The 16,430-nt window shown below is 43.3% G+C and overlaps 1 protein-coding gene across 4 annotated transcripts in view; it reads right to left on the bottom strand.

Annotated features, from left to right (window-relative positions):
- Nucleotides 1-10,367, bottom strand: part of SUSD6 (sushi domain containing 6) — a 116,586-nt gene extending 106,219 nt beyond the window's left edge. For 2 of the 4 annotated variants that reach the window (XM_050953588.1, XM_050953587.1), the window contains exon 1: nucleotides 10,057-10,365. The gene's annotated coding sequence lies outside the window, so the exon portion shown is untranslated. Of the gene's footprint in view, nucleotides 1-10,056 lie in introns of all 4 variants that reach the window. The other 2 variants (XM_050953590.1, XM_050953589.1) reach the window with 2 other exon arrangements.
- Nucleotides 10,368-16,430: the final 6,063 nt, after the last annotated feature.

The following is a 16,430-nucleotide window of genomic DNA, read 5'->3' as shown; positions in this document are numbered from 1 at the left end:
TATTTTCCTCAGTTTACAACGGGCTACATAAAAAGCACTAGTGAAGTCAGTATAAACTAAAATTTCATACACAGACAATGACTTGTTTATACTGCTCAATATACTATACACTGAAACTGAAGTACAATATTTACATTCCAGTTATTTTATTACATTGTAAAAATGAGAATGTAAGCAATTCTTTTCGCAATATGCTGTGACACTGACTCATGGCCAGAAAGGGTTAAACATCCTGCAAAATAACAAACCCTCAAAAGACCACATCCACCCTGATTGAATTGGCCATGCCACACTGGTTTTTCACTTGTGAGGTAACTCCCTTCTCTTCACGTGTTAATATATTTATGCCTGCATCTGTAATTTTTACTCCATGCATCTGCAGAAGTGGGGTTTTTTACTCGCGAAAGCTTATGCCCCAATAAATCTGTTAGTCTTTAAGGTGCCACCAGACTCCTTGGGGTTTTTTGTGTTTGTTTGTTTTATGAGGGATAAGAGTGTACATTTGCATACAACGGAACCTATTGCTGAATGAGTAGCAGAAATTGTTACTTTGTGTAACTGGGGGACATGAACTATTGAGGTAAATTTTAGATGCAGGCCTGTGCCACAGAATTCAGCCCTCCATTTCAAATTCCCTCAGCAAATCTTCTGGAGGAGTGAAGAGTAAATCCAGAGGCACATGGAGATATTTCAAATATATTTAAATAGCAAATAATAAAATGGAAGATTATGGGCTAATGATTTGGGAAATATATCATTGAGATACAAACTGTTGCAATCTCCCTCCAAAATAGACACTGAAAGGTAAAAATTTCAAGAGCGCTTAAGGCCCACCAAAAAATCAACAGGACTTAAGTGCTCTTGACAATTTGATCCAAAACTGCTGGACTATACTTCCATTAATTTCAATTGCTTTAAAAAGAAGAGGAAAAAAATCCATATACCTTGGAAACCTTTTAATCATGCAGCACCAAAACATCTATACTCTTTCAAGACAAGGAGTAAGAGGAACAGACATTTGTTTAACAGTGACTTGCAAAAGGAAAAAATAAAATTAAGCTTGTGCCTTTTTCATTTCTTTAGGATGGATAAAGGAGGCCCAAAGAGTACACAACCAAAAAACAACCACCTTGCATTCAAAATATAAGTCTTCTCTACCTTGAAAGATCTGATGGCAAACAGGGAACTATTGAAACGGATACATCATAAAAGACAAATGTGAAAGATGAGCTATGGAAAAGAAGAATTTTTATTCAAGCTGTTTTAAAACTTATTTTTCATACTACATATTTAACCCCAACGCCTTTGGAACATTCTGAAGCACACAAGACCCTTGGTTTTGCTTGAGGACTGATCTGGGGAACACCAGACTTGATTCTGACTGAGATTAAGGCCACCAGGGTCTCCTTTATTCATCAAGAGCAAGCACAAAGGAAGCAGCCCATTCCCCTAATCTGTTAAAAAGCCTTTTACGGGTCACTTAAGAGGCTTGTGCAATTTTTAATAGGCTCTGCTGAAGTGAAACTAGCACACAGCCCATGAGGTAATCTCCATTGTAGTCTTGTACTTATTACATAGGCATTAACTTTTGGCAGTGCAGATCTTCCACAGTGCTGTTCTGGCAATATCGTGAAGCAGCAGTCCTAGAGTTTCCCGAAAGCTCTGTCCTCCTTTATCTCTTTGCTATGCACTTTTTCCAACCTCTCACAAGAGAGCAGTTGCTCTGAGGTTCATTTGGTTGTAAATACCTTTAGAGAAAAGGTTCTATATGTGGCAGATTGATCACAGAGGGTCTACACATTGGCAAACAGAACAGTGTAAAATTTACCCAATTTCTTTGTGTTCTCTGCTTTTAAAGAAAAAAATCCTAATCTACTTTGCAGACAGAATAGTATTTGTCTACAAAAGAGCTGCCCCTGAAGTGATGCAACAGTGTGGAAAGACTGTGTTAAATTTTGAGTCAGTTTCTCTTCTTTGAAAAAACAATATACTCTGAAGCAGCACAGACTGTTAACTAGCCAGTTTAAGTATCTTTCATAGCACATCAATTTTCTTTTGCTTTTTACCTTTTGGATTACTGGACAGCCACATCTAACACACACATTTCTTTATCCAGTTTTTCCATTTAAGCAAGCTTCAGGGTATTGGTGTGCTTGCTAATCTGACATACAACAATCACTTTTTAAAAACAGGTATTTTCTTTAAGTGGGTTCCACAGTCTAATGGAAATTCTGACAGCTCTCTCACTGTAGCTGCATTAGTGCATGCTTTAATTTAATACCTATTTTTCAAAGACTTTCAAAGATGCAAGTCACCATTGAAAGAAAAAAAAATTCAGAAACTATACTTTGAAAAAAAAAATCAAAGCTCCAACGCTTGCTTTATCTGCACATTTAAAATACTGCACACAAACTAACAGCTTTTGTGGCAAGCCAGCGTGAAACAGTTTAAAACCCTTCAAAGTTACATCACAAAGCACAAATTATCTTGTTGAAAGAGACATAAACCTTACTTAGAGTAGGAACGTCAATGTGCAGCCCTGATAGCCTTAATTTTTTTATGTTGTTGTCCTGTGTATGTCTACACTGTAGCTGGGAGGTGGGGTTCCCAACAAATAGACTCACATCGGTTCATCTCAAGCTAGTGCACTAAAAATCACACTGTGGCTGTCACAGCATTGGCAGTGGCTCAGGCTACTCACCCAAATCCCAGCCTGCCTGACCCGCTGGGTCCAATCTCGAGTGGCCTGCCCAAGCCACCATCAGTGCCGCAACATCCACAAGGCCATTTTTAGCACACTAGCTCCAGCTCAGCTAGCGCAAGTCCATCCACGCATGATGGGCATCGCACCTTCCAGCTGCAATGCAGCCATCCCCTACATCTATGTTACTTAGTATTGGAAACGAAAGAACATTCTAGTTCAAATTTTCACCATCTATTTACCTTAGTCCCAAAATAGGTGAAAGACAAAAACCAAAACTAATCTGGTCACTCTCGCTTCCTATTTATATTCAATTTCACTTCCTTGTCCTCCTGCAGTGGTTTAAATGCAGTTTTGTAAACTAAAAAACACAAAAGAAACAGGTGATTCAGTGAAAGTGTTTAGATGCTCAAACACATTAGGATTTCATAAAACTTAAGATGGGGAGCTGAAACTAGTTAGTCTCTACTTCCTTTATTAGGGATTACCTGAAAACGGTGCACTGCAAGTCCAACTGCCTCTTTAAAAAGCGGACTTTTTCTACCACGTTTGCAGCCAAGGATAATGTAAACTAAGAGCTTCACAAGTAACTCAGACTGAACAGAGGAGACTGCAGTGGATGTCCTCTGATGTACAAGTGTTTCCAGAAGCAAATTTCACTTCACTGTGCCCCATCAGCTTTGTCTTGCATACAAGGTTATGGTCAGAGAGGTGATGGCCAAGTAATACCACCACATTCCACTTTTGCACACTTGCATTAAGGAAGAGGATTTACTGCTGGATAGGCTGGTTTCTGGGATAGAAATCCCTCTTGGGGAATGATTGAAGTGGCATGAGACACACTGATCTTTTCTACAGTGAATATAGTACTTAGTGTCATGCTTTGCTTCCAGAGCCTGCCCATCTTTCACACTTGTGAAGTGAAAGGTGCAGGCAAGGAGGAAATGGGGAGGTCAAAGAGACACGAGTAACGTCACATCTAACTTCTGAGTCTATGTGTTTTCAGAGAGAGCACCTTGATTAATACTGCTGCATTGCCACAACAAATTAAATACAGCTAAGCAGGCTAGGGCTACTTCTACACTACAGCATAAAATCGAAATTACTAACACCGGTTTTATACAACCGATATTATAAAATCGATTTTATGCGTCCACACTAGGGCACATTAATTCGGTGGTGTGCGTCCATGCTCCTAGGCTACCATCGATTTCTGGAGCGGTGCACTCTGGGTAGCTACATTAAAGGAATGAGACCAATAACTTCGATTTCCGTCCACACTAACCCTAAATCGATATAGTAATATCGATTTTAGGGTTATTCCTCTCGTTGGGGAGGAGTACAGAAATCGATTTTAAGAGCCCTTAAAATCGACTTAAAGTGCCTTGTAGTGTGGACGGGTACAGAATTAAATCGATTTAACGCTGTTTAAATCGATTTAACTGTGTAGTGTGGACCAGGCCTAGGCTTCCACTGCCATCTGGCCCTCCTTGGGGGGGACTCTCACTTCTTAGACAACATTGGGCATCAAGACAAATGGTCTGGTATGGAGCAAAGAGGTAAAACTCAAAGCATGTTTAAAGTGTTATTGCCAATCAATTTTTGTTACTAGCTTAATTCTGAAACTACAGCACTATTTGTGTTTGTGACAATATCCTGTCTGAGGAGTGCAGCACAAAGGCGATGAACAGCACTAGTAACGGCTTCCTGTTTTTACTCACTCTTTTGTGCAACCAACAGTGGCCAAGTTAGCAGGTTCTACTTCTTGCTGCACAGGAGAGTCTACTTCCTGTAGAAGTAAACTTCACAAAGCTGTTCCCTGCTTAAGAATGATTCCGCAGCTGCTCTGCGCACAAGTCTCCCACTGAAGTCAAAGGGAATTCTACCTGCAAAGCTGCTACAGAATCAGAACTAATACTACAGGCCCTGTAAACAGACACAATGAAAAAATGAATAAAAACCACGTGGCATATTTAAGAGTACTCACCCACCACAAGTTCTACTACAGCTGCCAGTTATATTAGTATAAATCTAAAGTAATTCCATCTATATCCAGAATTACTTCAAGATTTTAATATGATTGAGACTAGAATTTAACCCTTTATGTTTAAAAAGTGGAATTTGACATTTACAACAAACATTTATTCAGCCAGCCTTGACAATACCATGAGCTTTTAAATGGATTTGCAGGGTGTGAAAGATCTCCTAAATGACTTACCGGAAGCACCCAGACTGCACTTATTTGGCTAGATATTGGAATCTGTATAGAGCTTTTTCCTTCACTTTATTAGGCTTGTATTGTTTTTTCCCCCTCTCTCTGTACTGAGACATGTATGCTTTTCTTTAAATACAGACTTTTTAAAAAGTAACAAATAAAAACGTCCATGTCCTGCTGTCACAGGCTGGCTGGTCATTTAAGTGGAGTTGGACCCATCCTGACCTGTGAGTGGTCAATTACTTCCCCAGCTGAGCCTGATCAGCTAGAAACATATTTAAAAGCCAGTAGGTAGGCCAGGCAGGAGAGAGCTGGAGAGGGTAGGACAGTTCCTGCAGTAGACTCTCGGGTAGTGATAAAGAGCTACAGGAAACAAGTTGGCTCCTGTGGCAGGCCATTGCTCTCAGGAAAGTGGCCCACAGAGTAGATACCTGCAGGGAATAGATAGGCCCCTGCAGCAGACCATGGTTATAGGGAAGGGATCGCTGATGTGCTGTTCTAATTGTATCTGGAAGAAACAAAGCTGAAGCCCTGAGAAAAAGACCTGAAGCAAACTGTGACAGTGGCGTCAGTCCTTTCTGGGTTTAGGGAACAGCCCAGAAGCCTACACCTGCCTTCTCAAAAGAACCACAGAGGCCACAGTGATGGATATAGTATAAATAACTAGACAGAGATTTAAGGAGGAATGGTGCAACATGAACAATTACAAACACACACAGAACCCTGGGTTTGTTGTTGGTGGATCATACACCAGAGAAACAGGTTATAAATAGCATAGTATCTTACTTTTTGGAGAGCTGAAAAGATTCTCAGTGTTAGGGGAAACAGTTAAACGTTGGGACTGGATTGCTCATGGAAGACAGAGCCTTTCACTTCTAGGGCTACGTCTTCACTACGCGCCGTATCGGCAGGTAGCAATCGATTGCTCGGGGATCGATATATCGTGTCTTATCTAGACGCGATATATCGATCCCCGAACGCGCTTATATCGATTCTGGAACTCCACCAACCCAAACAGCGGTAGCGGAGTCGACATGGGGAGCCGCGGACATCAATCCAGCGCCGTGAGGACGGTGAGTAATTCGATCTTAGATACTTCGACTTCAGCTACGTTATTCACGCAGCTGAAGTTGCGTATCTGAAATCAAATTCCCCCCGTAGGGTAGACCAGCCCTAGATCACCATGCTGAATCCAAGACAAGCTGCTAGCGATCAAAATAGTTACTATTATCTGGCTGTTCAATGGCCTACATGAAATAAAGCATCAGTCTCAGTCCAGTTCTGAGCCACCATCACATGCCACAACCGACATTAAACAACATCTGAGTCAGTCTCAGCAGAGAGACAAAGAACTGAATGGCTCATGGAGACTCTCCCTAGAAGTGACCCCCCAGGACAGGGCTGAGTCACACTGATGAGCATGCAAGACAGGTGGGGGTTACAGCAAAACTTTGTGCTGCAACTGTTCTGTGGTCAGAAAACTTCTGGTTTAGTATCTTTCAACAACACTGAATTCACTTTAAAAAAAATCCATATAAAAATATTTCTGGGGTAGATTCATTCTGGCAGTGGCCTTTTAAATAAAGGTCTCGTTTTCCTTGTCATAAACCAGGTTTTCTTCAGTTGGAAGTATTACATAATTGTAGCCAATTGTAGCTCATTTTTAATGTGGGTTCAGGTATACCTCCTTCCCAAAAATCCCCCTGCCAATTTTATGGAGATTTAGAAATTGCATTTTCCAATTTTCTTTTTTTTTAAAGTGTTGTTCTCTCCCTTACCGATGTGTAAGAGGCTAATGCAATAACAGGAAAAAAAACTGGCTGTCAAGTGCAGAGTTATTTTTTATTCAAACTTTCAGCCACAGTAATCTTCCATGTGAATTGTAACAATATCAGGTTTAAAAAGAAAAAAAACAGAAGTGTGATTTTTAAGTTACCAGTGTCTCTTTAATCTCATGTATAGCCATAAATTATGATGCCACAAAGAATGTTTACTTCTGCATAGATGTAAGATAGAAGAAACGGTGGGTGAGAGAAAGAAAAAAAGATGCAGAAATCTGTTTGTAAATCTGTTTCTAAACTAGTCATCTGAAGGATCAGCCATCAACTGTTAACACAAAACCACATCTATGCTTGTATTACATGCCCCTTAACCTTAGAGAATTGAAGGTGACTATGCAAATCATCTTCTGCTTAGTGGTTTTGTTTCCTCTTGATGCACACAGACACACAACAAATCACAGCTACAGATATGAATTGAAGGGAGAAACTCTCCCCTTTCTGTACGCTGCCTGGGCAATTCCTCAGCTGGCTGAGAATAACCATTTCACTTCTGCTTTTGCAATGGAGAAAGGAAGCAAGTATCAAAGGTTGTATTACTAAAGGGGAGACAAGTAATCATCCTCCCAGCTCTGACGCAGGACGCAAGCAGTAAGCTGGTGTCTGATGTCTTTAGCACAGCCTGCGAAAAGGGCTGAACAACTGAGAGTAAAGATGCCTTGGAACTGGACCAGAAATTGAGCTTATTCTCACTGCATGAAAAATTAAAAATAAAAAGTTTAAAAAAATCTTAAGTTGTAATAAAGAACTTCTCCCTATTGTTCTTACAGTAACTCTCCTGCATAAACTGCATCTGTCAAAAAAACAACAAAACACCACACCACACATACGTAGGAATTACTGTGACAAGAGGTGCACTATTACACAATAGCATTTATGGGAACACACATACAAAAAGCCACCAGGAAGTACGATGAGACAAGTGCTAAGTCCTCTCAGTTTCTCCATTCTTTGCAATTCTAAATATGTCAGAAATGTAGAAGGAAAATATTTTGAAACCTCCCACCCCATGCCACCACCAAATAAAAGCTATATTATAAATAAAAGCTACCCAGTCACAATAATTAAGCCTCCCATAAGAATAAACCCATTCAAAACTATGTATATTTGTTGAGTCTTATTTAAAGGAACACTAGAATTCAAAAATATTTTTTTTAAACCCAGGAGTCACTAATAACGAGATATTATAACAATCATTTGTTTACTTATGTTATTTACTTTTCTCCATTTCTTTTATTCTGGATACTGAATATGAGTCAGTTTCACTTTTGTCACAGCTTCTTTCCACCTACTGGTTCTTATATACAAACACAATCTTGCAACAGTTGTTACAAATTCTTTAGGGGATATTTATCACCAACTAAAAACTTGTGACCTATTCGTTATAAACACAACCTAAAACATTAAACCTAAACTCTGATACCGCTTTATATGTTTGTATAATGCGTAGAGCGACGATGCCCTGGCCTTGAGACCCTACTGTAACACAGATAAATACTAGGAGAAAGCCATTGGGCACCCACCCTAACTGAACTCAAATTTTACATAAAGAGGAGAAAGTTGTCAGATCTGTTTGACCAGATAAATCATTTAAATTAATAAATAACTCAGCTCCTCTATAGCACTTTCCATCAGTAGATCTCAATGCACATCAATAATCTCTACAGAAGACAGAGAATACCATTTACAAAAATGAGACTTAAAATTACTATATACATGTACCGATATCTTATTGCCCAAGATAAGGTATTCAAGAGGTCTCCCCAACACTAGCAAAGGATTCTGAAAGGCTGAACAGGATAACTTTAGAGATGTAGACTTGTAAGAAAATTCAATTTAAAATTATTGTTAACTATTTATATAGCATAGTAAATATAAAGATTGCTTAACCTACACAGCTCTGTTAATTTTTAAAACATTACATAATGGAACTAATCAAAAGTCATCAAAGGCATTAATCATTTTCTTCTGTTACTCACTAGTTGCAGACCTCCATTCCAAAGTCTGTCTACAAAAATTTTAGGGAAGACAAACCAAAGGCAGCAGTTAAGTTTCCCTTAGCAGGGAAGGAAAGTGCAAAAGTTGTTTCTGATGTATGTGGTAAATTAATTACAGACTGTATTAACCAGCAGGCTGACTTGTTACGAATCAAGATCAACATGCTGTCTGCATTCTATGATTAACAAACAATTCCGATGTCAAGTTTCATGGAAGAGGGGGTTTGTTGCAGCAGGAAAGAGGCAAGCACTTTTATTCTAGCAATGAACTTTTGATCTCACTTGTTCTTTTCATTAGTTGCTCCCACTCTTTGCCATTTAACAAATTATTTTAAATCTAGACTCACATAGAGAAACTGGCAGAACAAAATTAAAGTTAATATTTAGTACCAATACAAACAAGCATTTATTTTGTTTTCAGGAAGTGGCTAGTTAGCAAGAATATTAAATTCAAATAGTGCAAAAAGCAAACAATTTTTAAAAGAAGTGACAATTTTCAAGAAGAAAACAGCAGCAAGACAGAGTTTCAACCTTTCGCAGGAAATACACCATTTCTGAAATATCACCCAAGCAGTCTACTGCTGGAGACACAAAGGAACTAAACACTACCAAGACCTACAAAGTTTGTTTCGCCAGAGAGCTTTTTCTGTCTCTATCAATTTCCACTGTAAAAAATAAAAGAAAGAGCTTTTCTTTCATAGACGTCAGAGACAGAAAGGCTTCATGAGGTCATCTAGTCCATTCCTAGGGGACATTGTAGGATTGGTCTGTCAGATGCTTTGTCCAGGCAAGTTTTAAAAGATTCGAGCAATGGGATTTCCCCATTTTCCTTGGGAGCCTACCCCACAGTCAGCGGGGCAAATGTGATCCTCAGTTATAGTCGTGCAATCGCAATGAACTCAGGAAGAGAGCCTGCTATCACGTACTCCCCACACCTGGCCCAACTCCTAGTTACACCCCTTGGTACCCATGGGAGCAGATCTGGCACATTTAAGCCGCAGTTCCCCGGGCGCCCTTCCCGGCAGCAGTACTCCCTCTTCAATGACAACTGAGGCTGACACATCAGGGCAAGCTCTGAGTGGAAGCGGGGCGGTCCTGAGTGGCTAGTGACAGGTCCCGGCGCCCAGGAAGGACTCCGATCTCTAACAAAGTGCTTTCGTGCTGCGAGCTCAGGAGGCCGAGGGCAAGGGGGAACCAGCCAGCCTGCCCCCGAGATTGCAGACCTCACCCCAGCTCCACGTACGTGCTTGTCCGGGGCTGGCACCGAACACCCGCCCCCCCGTACGCCCCTCGGAGGGGACTCACCCAGCAGCTCCGTGGCAGGTCGCCGGGCGAAGGCAGCCGGCTCTCCTCGCTCCCGCCACGCCTCCGAGGCGCTGGCAGGCTGGGCTGCGGCAAGGCCCGCGTGCCCTTGGCTGTCTCGCTCTGGGAAGGAGGCGGGGGGCAAAACCTGTCGCAGGGTTCGGGGAATGGAACATTCACCGCCGCAAACGGATACAAAGTAGCAGCAGAACGTCCCGTCTGCACCAGCGTCTCGGGAGCCGCCGAGAGCGTGAGGCTCCTACTGCCCCTGCCTCCGCCCCCTCTCCGCCGGCAGCAGCCGCCCGCGTGTCTCCGCCTGCGCTCTCGCGCTAGCTCACCGCGAGCGCCGGCCGGGGAGAAGAAAGGGGGCGGGGCTAACCCTTAAAGGGGCAGAGTCTGGCCCGTTCCCCCCATCGCCAGCGACATACGGTGGAGAGGCAGGGCCAAGGCTGAGCAGGGAACTGCGCGGGCCGGGCCAGCAGCGCCTATGGGCGGGCGGACACGTGGGAATCCGCCCCGCGGCGGCGCAGCAGTTCCGCACCCCAGCTTCACAGGGGTGAGACCCGCTCAACAGCCATTGCCCACTTAGCACAGCGCCTTCGCACAGGAGCTGCTGCACAGGGTCACCCACGTGTAGGAACAGGCTACGACTGCCCCCAGTGCACGGGTATGGCCACACCGCATTGCAAGCCTAGCTCTGGGGGACTCGGGCTTGTGGACTGGATGTTTCCAAGCCTGCACTTGAGACTCCACACTGCATCCTAAAGCCAGGTTTACAATGGCTGCACCTAGGTTTCACAGCCGTGAAAACATGTCCATGCTGCGCCACACAGTCCCTCTGACAGGTCCACCGCTTGAGCTGCGTCCATGCTGCAGAATGACGCAGCTTGGACCCCAGTCACAGAGGGACTTAGATTCTTACCCATCCCCCTAACAAGCACCAAGGCCCTGGGGCTGAGTGCTTGCTGAGCCCCAGTCAGACTAATTTGTGTGGGAACGGAAGTGGGGTATGGGCTCAAATCTGAGTTAGAGCCCCGGCATAGCATGCAGCGTAGACATACCTATGAATTCAGCCTCACACCCACTACCGTAAAGCATCATCAACCCTATTTTAAACATGTGGAAATGGAGGATGCTCTCTGAGGGGGTCTTTTGCATATAGTTTAAGCCTAATTACACTGGTCAGTTACTTTCTGGTTCTAGTCAGTTTCACTTCTTCCTGCTGTAACCCAGCCTTGAAGGATTTCAGCTTCAAAACACTACAGAGTATTATTTTAAAATATTTTTCTTGACTTTTTACTTTCTAAATTATACAAAAACATTTATATGATTTGGTAAAAAAAAATTAATCAAAGGGTTATATCTGGACCTACACTACGTTAAAAGAAATAATACTACCCCTTCAAAAATCCAAGCAAATTTATGCCAAGATTCTTATCTTGTCAGAGCAGCAAAGAATCCTGTGGCACCTTATAGACTAACAGCACGAAAGCTCATGCTCCAAAACGTCTGTTAGTCTATAAGGTGCCACAGGATTCTTTGCTGCTTTTACAGATCCAGACTAACACGGCTACCCTTCTGATACTTGTCTTGTCAGAGTAATTATCTGTTTTAATTCATTAATCTAGTTATGTGGATTCTGGGAACAGAGAAATTCAAACAGTGATCACCTTTGTAAATAAGAACATATCTATGTACTTAACCTAAATTTTGTATTTCCCTGTTGATGCTTAGTTCAAATAGATCCTGACCCTCATCTTTGTAATCCCTGTATAGGTTTGGACAGGCCACCCTTGTAAACTGTATCTTCTTTGTAATGTATGAGCTAGACTTCCTCAGCCTCACTTGGTATATGACCTACATAACTGATCAATTTAGTAGCTCTTTTCCAAAACTTCTTCAAAATTTACACCCCCTTAAAGGACCGGTGCCCAAAACTGGACACACTATTCCAGGTGGGGTTTCTCCATAGCCTTGTACGTGCCTTATAAAGAAATACTTATCTGTCAGTCCAGTGAAGGAGCTTTTCCCTACTGAATCAATCAGGACATGTCATGTGTCCACTGAAAGTTCGTGATCAGCCAATTTGTGATCAGCTTGTGTGATAAACCATTCATTCAGGGTTTTTCTTTGTTTTTAAACTGCGAAGGCAATTTGTCTACTTCATACAATACATCTGAGATGAAATTCACCCCATAGGGAGGATCAGCACAAGCCAACATATTACTTCAATGCGACTTAATCCCTCAAAATACAGTAGAAGCTCGGAGTTACGAACTGACCAGTAAACCACACACCTCATTTGGAACTGGAAGTACATAATCAGGCAGCAGCAGAAACCCCACACACACATCCCACCCCAAAAAAAGCAAATGCAGCACAATACTCTGTTAAACATAAACTACTAAAAACATAAAGGGAAAGCAGTATTTTTCTTTATGGTAAAGTTTCAAAGCCCTATTAAGTCAATGTTCATTTGTAAACTTTTGAGAGAACAATCATAACGTTTTGCTCAGAGTTACCAACAACCTCCATTCCCGAGAAGTTCATAACTCTGAGGTTCTTCTGTAGAACTTGAGACATTCCCATCAATTGAATGAAGTTTTGTGGTTATGATTTTATTTGGGGGCGGTTGGTTTGTTTTGTTGTAGGTAAAGTCGTAGATGGAGCAAATTATGTTCTCTCTTCATTCCCTTATTCCATAGTCTTCATTTGGTAGAAGTAGGTATAACTTTATTTTTTCCTCAGTTATTCTAACAGCACTTACATAAGTGCTAAAGAGATGGAAAATACAAACAAAAACTTGGCACTGAAATGTAGAATTATGACATGATATGCTGAATATCCTTATGTAGCCTCTGGTTAGTTGTTCAAATCCAGTCACATGATGGACACTCAGGGTACGTCTACACTATGGGATTATTCCAATTTTACATAAACCGGTTTTGTAAAACAGATTGTATAAAGTTGAGTGCACGCGGCCACATTAGGCACATTAATTCGGTGGTGTGTGTCCATGGTCCGAGGCTAGCATCGATTTCTGGAGCGTTGCACTGTGGGTTGCTATCCCGTAGCTATCCCATAGTTCCCGCAGTCTACCCCGCCCCTTGGAATTCTGGGTTGAGATCCCAGTGCCTGAGGGGGCAAAAATCATTGTCGCAGGTGGTTCTGGGTACAGCCTCATCCCTCCCTCCCTGAAAGCAGCAGACAATCGTTTCGCGCCTTTTTTCCTGGGTGAACTGTGCAGATGCCATAGCGCGGCAAGCATGGACCCTGCTCAGATCAATACCGCAATCGTGGACGTTGTAAACACCTCGCGCATTCTTGTGTGGTCTATGCTGAACCGGGACCTGCAAAGCCAGGCGAGGAAGAGGCGGCAGCTACGGCAGCACGACGAAGAGAGTGATGAGGACATGGACACAGAATTCTCTCAAACCGCGGGCCCTTGCGCTTTGGAGATCCTGCTGGTAATGGGGCAGGTTCTGGCTATTGAACGCCGATTTTGGGCCCGGGAAACAAGCACAGACTGGTGGGACCACATAGTTTTGTGGGTGTGGGACGATTCGCAGTGGCTGCGAAACTTTCGCATGCGTAAGGGCACTTTCATGGAACTTTGTGACTTGCTTTCCCCTGCCCTGAAACACCATAATACCAAGATGAGAGCAGCCCTCACAGTTGAGAAGCGAGTGGCAATAGCCCTCTGGAAGCTTGCAACGCCAGACAGCTACCGGTCAGTCGGGAATCAATTTGGAGTGGGCAAATCTACTGTGGGAGCTGCTGTGATGCAAGTAGCCAAAGCAATCATTAAGCTGCTGCTACGAAAGGTTGTGACTCTGGGAAATGTGCAGGTCATAGTGGATGGCTTTGCTGCAATGGGATTCCCTAACTGTGGGGGGGCGATAGATGGAACCCATATCCCTATCTTTGCACCGGAGCACCAGGGCACCCTCAGTCCCAGTTCTGGACCTTAGCGTCCAAAATATGGGGGTTAGCATGAAAACCTCCAAGCTTAGCCACCAGCCTGGACCTGGTACCTGCTGCCACCACCCAAAAAATTAGAGTGTTTTGGGGCACTCTGGTCCCTCTGAAAAACCTTCCCTGGGGACCCCAAGACCCAAATCCCTTGAGTCTCACAACAAAGGGAAATAATCCTTTTTCCCTTCCCCCCTCCAGATGCTCCTGGAGAGATACACAGACACAAGCTCTGTGAATCCAAACAGAGTGAATCTCCCTCTCTGTTCCCAATCCTGGAAACAAAAAGTACTTTCCTCTTCACCCAGAGGGAATGCAAAATCAGGCTAGCCACTTCAACACACACAGATCTCCCTCCCACCAATTCCCTGGTGAGTACAGACTCAATTTCCCTGAAGTAAAGAAAAACTCCAACAGGTCTTAAAAGAAAGCTTTATATAAAAAGAAAGAAAAATAAGTACAAATGTTCTCTCTGTATTAAGATGATACACACAGGGTCAATTGCTTAAACGAATATTGAATAAACAGCCTTATTCAAAAAGAATACAAATCAAAGCACTCCAGCACTTATATTCATGCAAATACCAAAGAAAAGAAACCATAGAACTTACTATCTGATCTCTTTGTCCTTACACTTAGAAACAGAAGACTAGAAAGTAGAGCTACTTCTCCAAAGCTCAGAGAAGGCAGGCAGCCAGAAAACAAAGACAAAAGACAAAGACACAGACACTCAATTCCCTCCACCCAAAGTTGAAAAAATCCGGTTTCCTGATTGGTCTTCTGGTCAGGTGCTTCAGGTGAAAGAGACATTAACCCTTAGCTATCTGTTTATAACACGCCCCCCAAATTGCAGACAGTGGGGAAGCTCACTGGCGGCGATTTCCTTCTAGAACTTGAAAATAAACAGATTAATACAACACATACACCTTTACATATACTCCTAAGTATATAACTAATACACTTCTACATTTTAAGAACACTTTTTAACTACTGGATTCTGGGAAACTCTCACGGGAGAGTGCATCAGCAACTTTATTAGAAGCTCCTGTGATGTGTTGAATTTTAAAATCAAAATCTTGGAGAGCTAAACTCCAACGAAGAAGTTTCTTGTTGTTCCCCTTGGCAGTATGAAGCCACTTTAGTGCAGCATGGTCAGTTTGTAGTTGGAACCGCCGTCCCCAAACATATGGGCGTAGCTTTTCCAGGGCGTACACAATGGCATAGCATTCCTTTTCACTGACTGACCAGTGACTTTCCCTCTCAGACAGTTTCTTGCTGAGAAACACGACAGGATGGAAGTTGTGATCTGTTGCTTCCTGCATGAGCACTGCTCCTATACCACGCTCAGATGCATCCGTGGTTACTAGGAATGGCTTGTCAAAGTCCGGGGCCCTGAGCACAGGGTCCGACATGAGCGTTGCCTTAAGTTGGGTAAAGGCCTTTTGACACTCATCAGTCCACTTAACTGCATTTGGCTGGGTCTTTTTGGTCAGGTCGGTCAGTGGGGCAGCGATTTGGCTGTAGTGTGGTACAAATCGCCTGTAGTATCCGGCCAAGCCTAAGAAGGATTGGACCTGCTTCTTGGACCGTGGGACAGGCCACTTTTGGATAGCATCCACCTTGGCCTGTAGGGGGTTTATGGTTCCTCGACCCACCTGGTGCCCCAGGTAAGTCACTCTGTTTTGGCCTATTTGACACTTTTTGGCCTTAACAGTTAGTCCTGCCTGCCTGATGCGCTCAAAGACCTTTTCCAGGTGTAGTAGGTGTTCGGGCCAGGAGTCTGAAAAAATGGCCACATCATCGAGGTAGGCAACTGCAAATTCTCCCAGTCCAGCTAGTAGACCATCTACCAGCCTCTGGAAGGTGGCGGGTGCATTTCGAAGGCCGAAAGGAAGGACATTGAATTCATACACCCCCGCATGGGTGACGAACGCTGACCTCTCCTTGGCAGGTTCATCTAGCGGTACTTGCCAGTACCCCTTGGTTAAGTCTATTGTAGAGATGAACTGGGCACGTCCCAACTTTTCCAATAGCTCATCGGTGCGTGGCATTGGATAGTTGTCCGGACGAGTTACCGCATTTAGCTTACGGTAGTCCACGCAAAAGCGTATTTCCCCATCTGGTTTGGGTACCAGAACCACTGGAGATGCCCATGCACTGGTAGATGGGCGGATTATACCCATCTGTAGCATGTTCTGGATCTCCCGTTTTATAGCAGCTTGGGCATGAGGAGACACTCGGTAGGGTGGGGTTCTGATTGGGTGAGCATTACCTGTATCAATGGAGTGGTATGCCCGTTCAGTCCGTCCTGGGGTGGCTGAGAACAATGGGGCGAAGCTGGTGCACAGCTCCTTGATTTGCTGCCGCTGCAGACGTTCCAGAGTGGTTGAGAGGTTCACCTCTTC

This window comes from Gopherus flavomarginatus, chromosome 5 (genome assembly GCF_025201925.1).
Source record: "Gopherus flavomarginatus isolate rGopFla2 chromosome 5, rGopFla2.mat.asm, whole genome shotgun sequence".
In the NCBI taxonomy this organism is placed as follows: domain Eukaryota; kingdom Metazoa; phylum Chordata; order Testudines; family Testudinidae; genus Gopherus; species Gopherus flavomarginatus.
The sequence above is the reverse complement of the archived record's forward strand: the minus strand, read 5'-3'. Positions and strand labels throughout refer to the sequence as shown.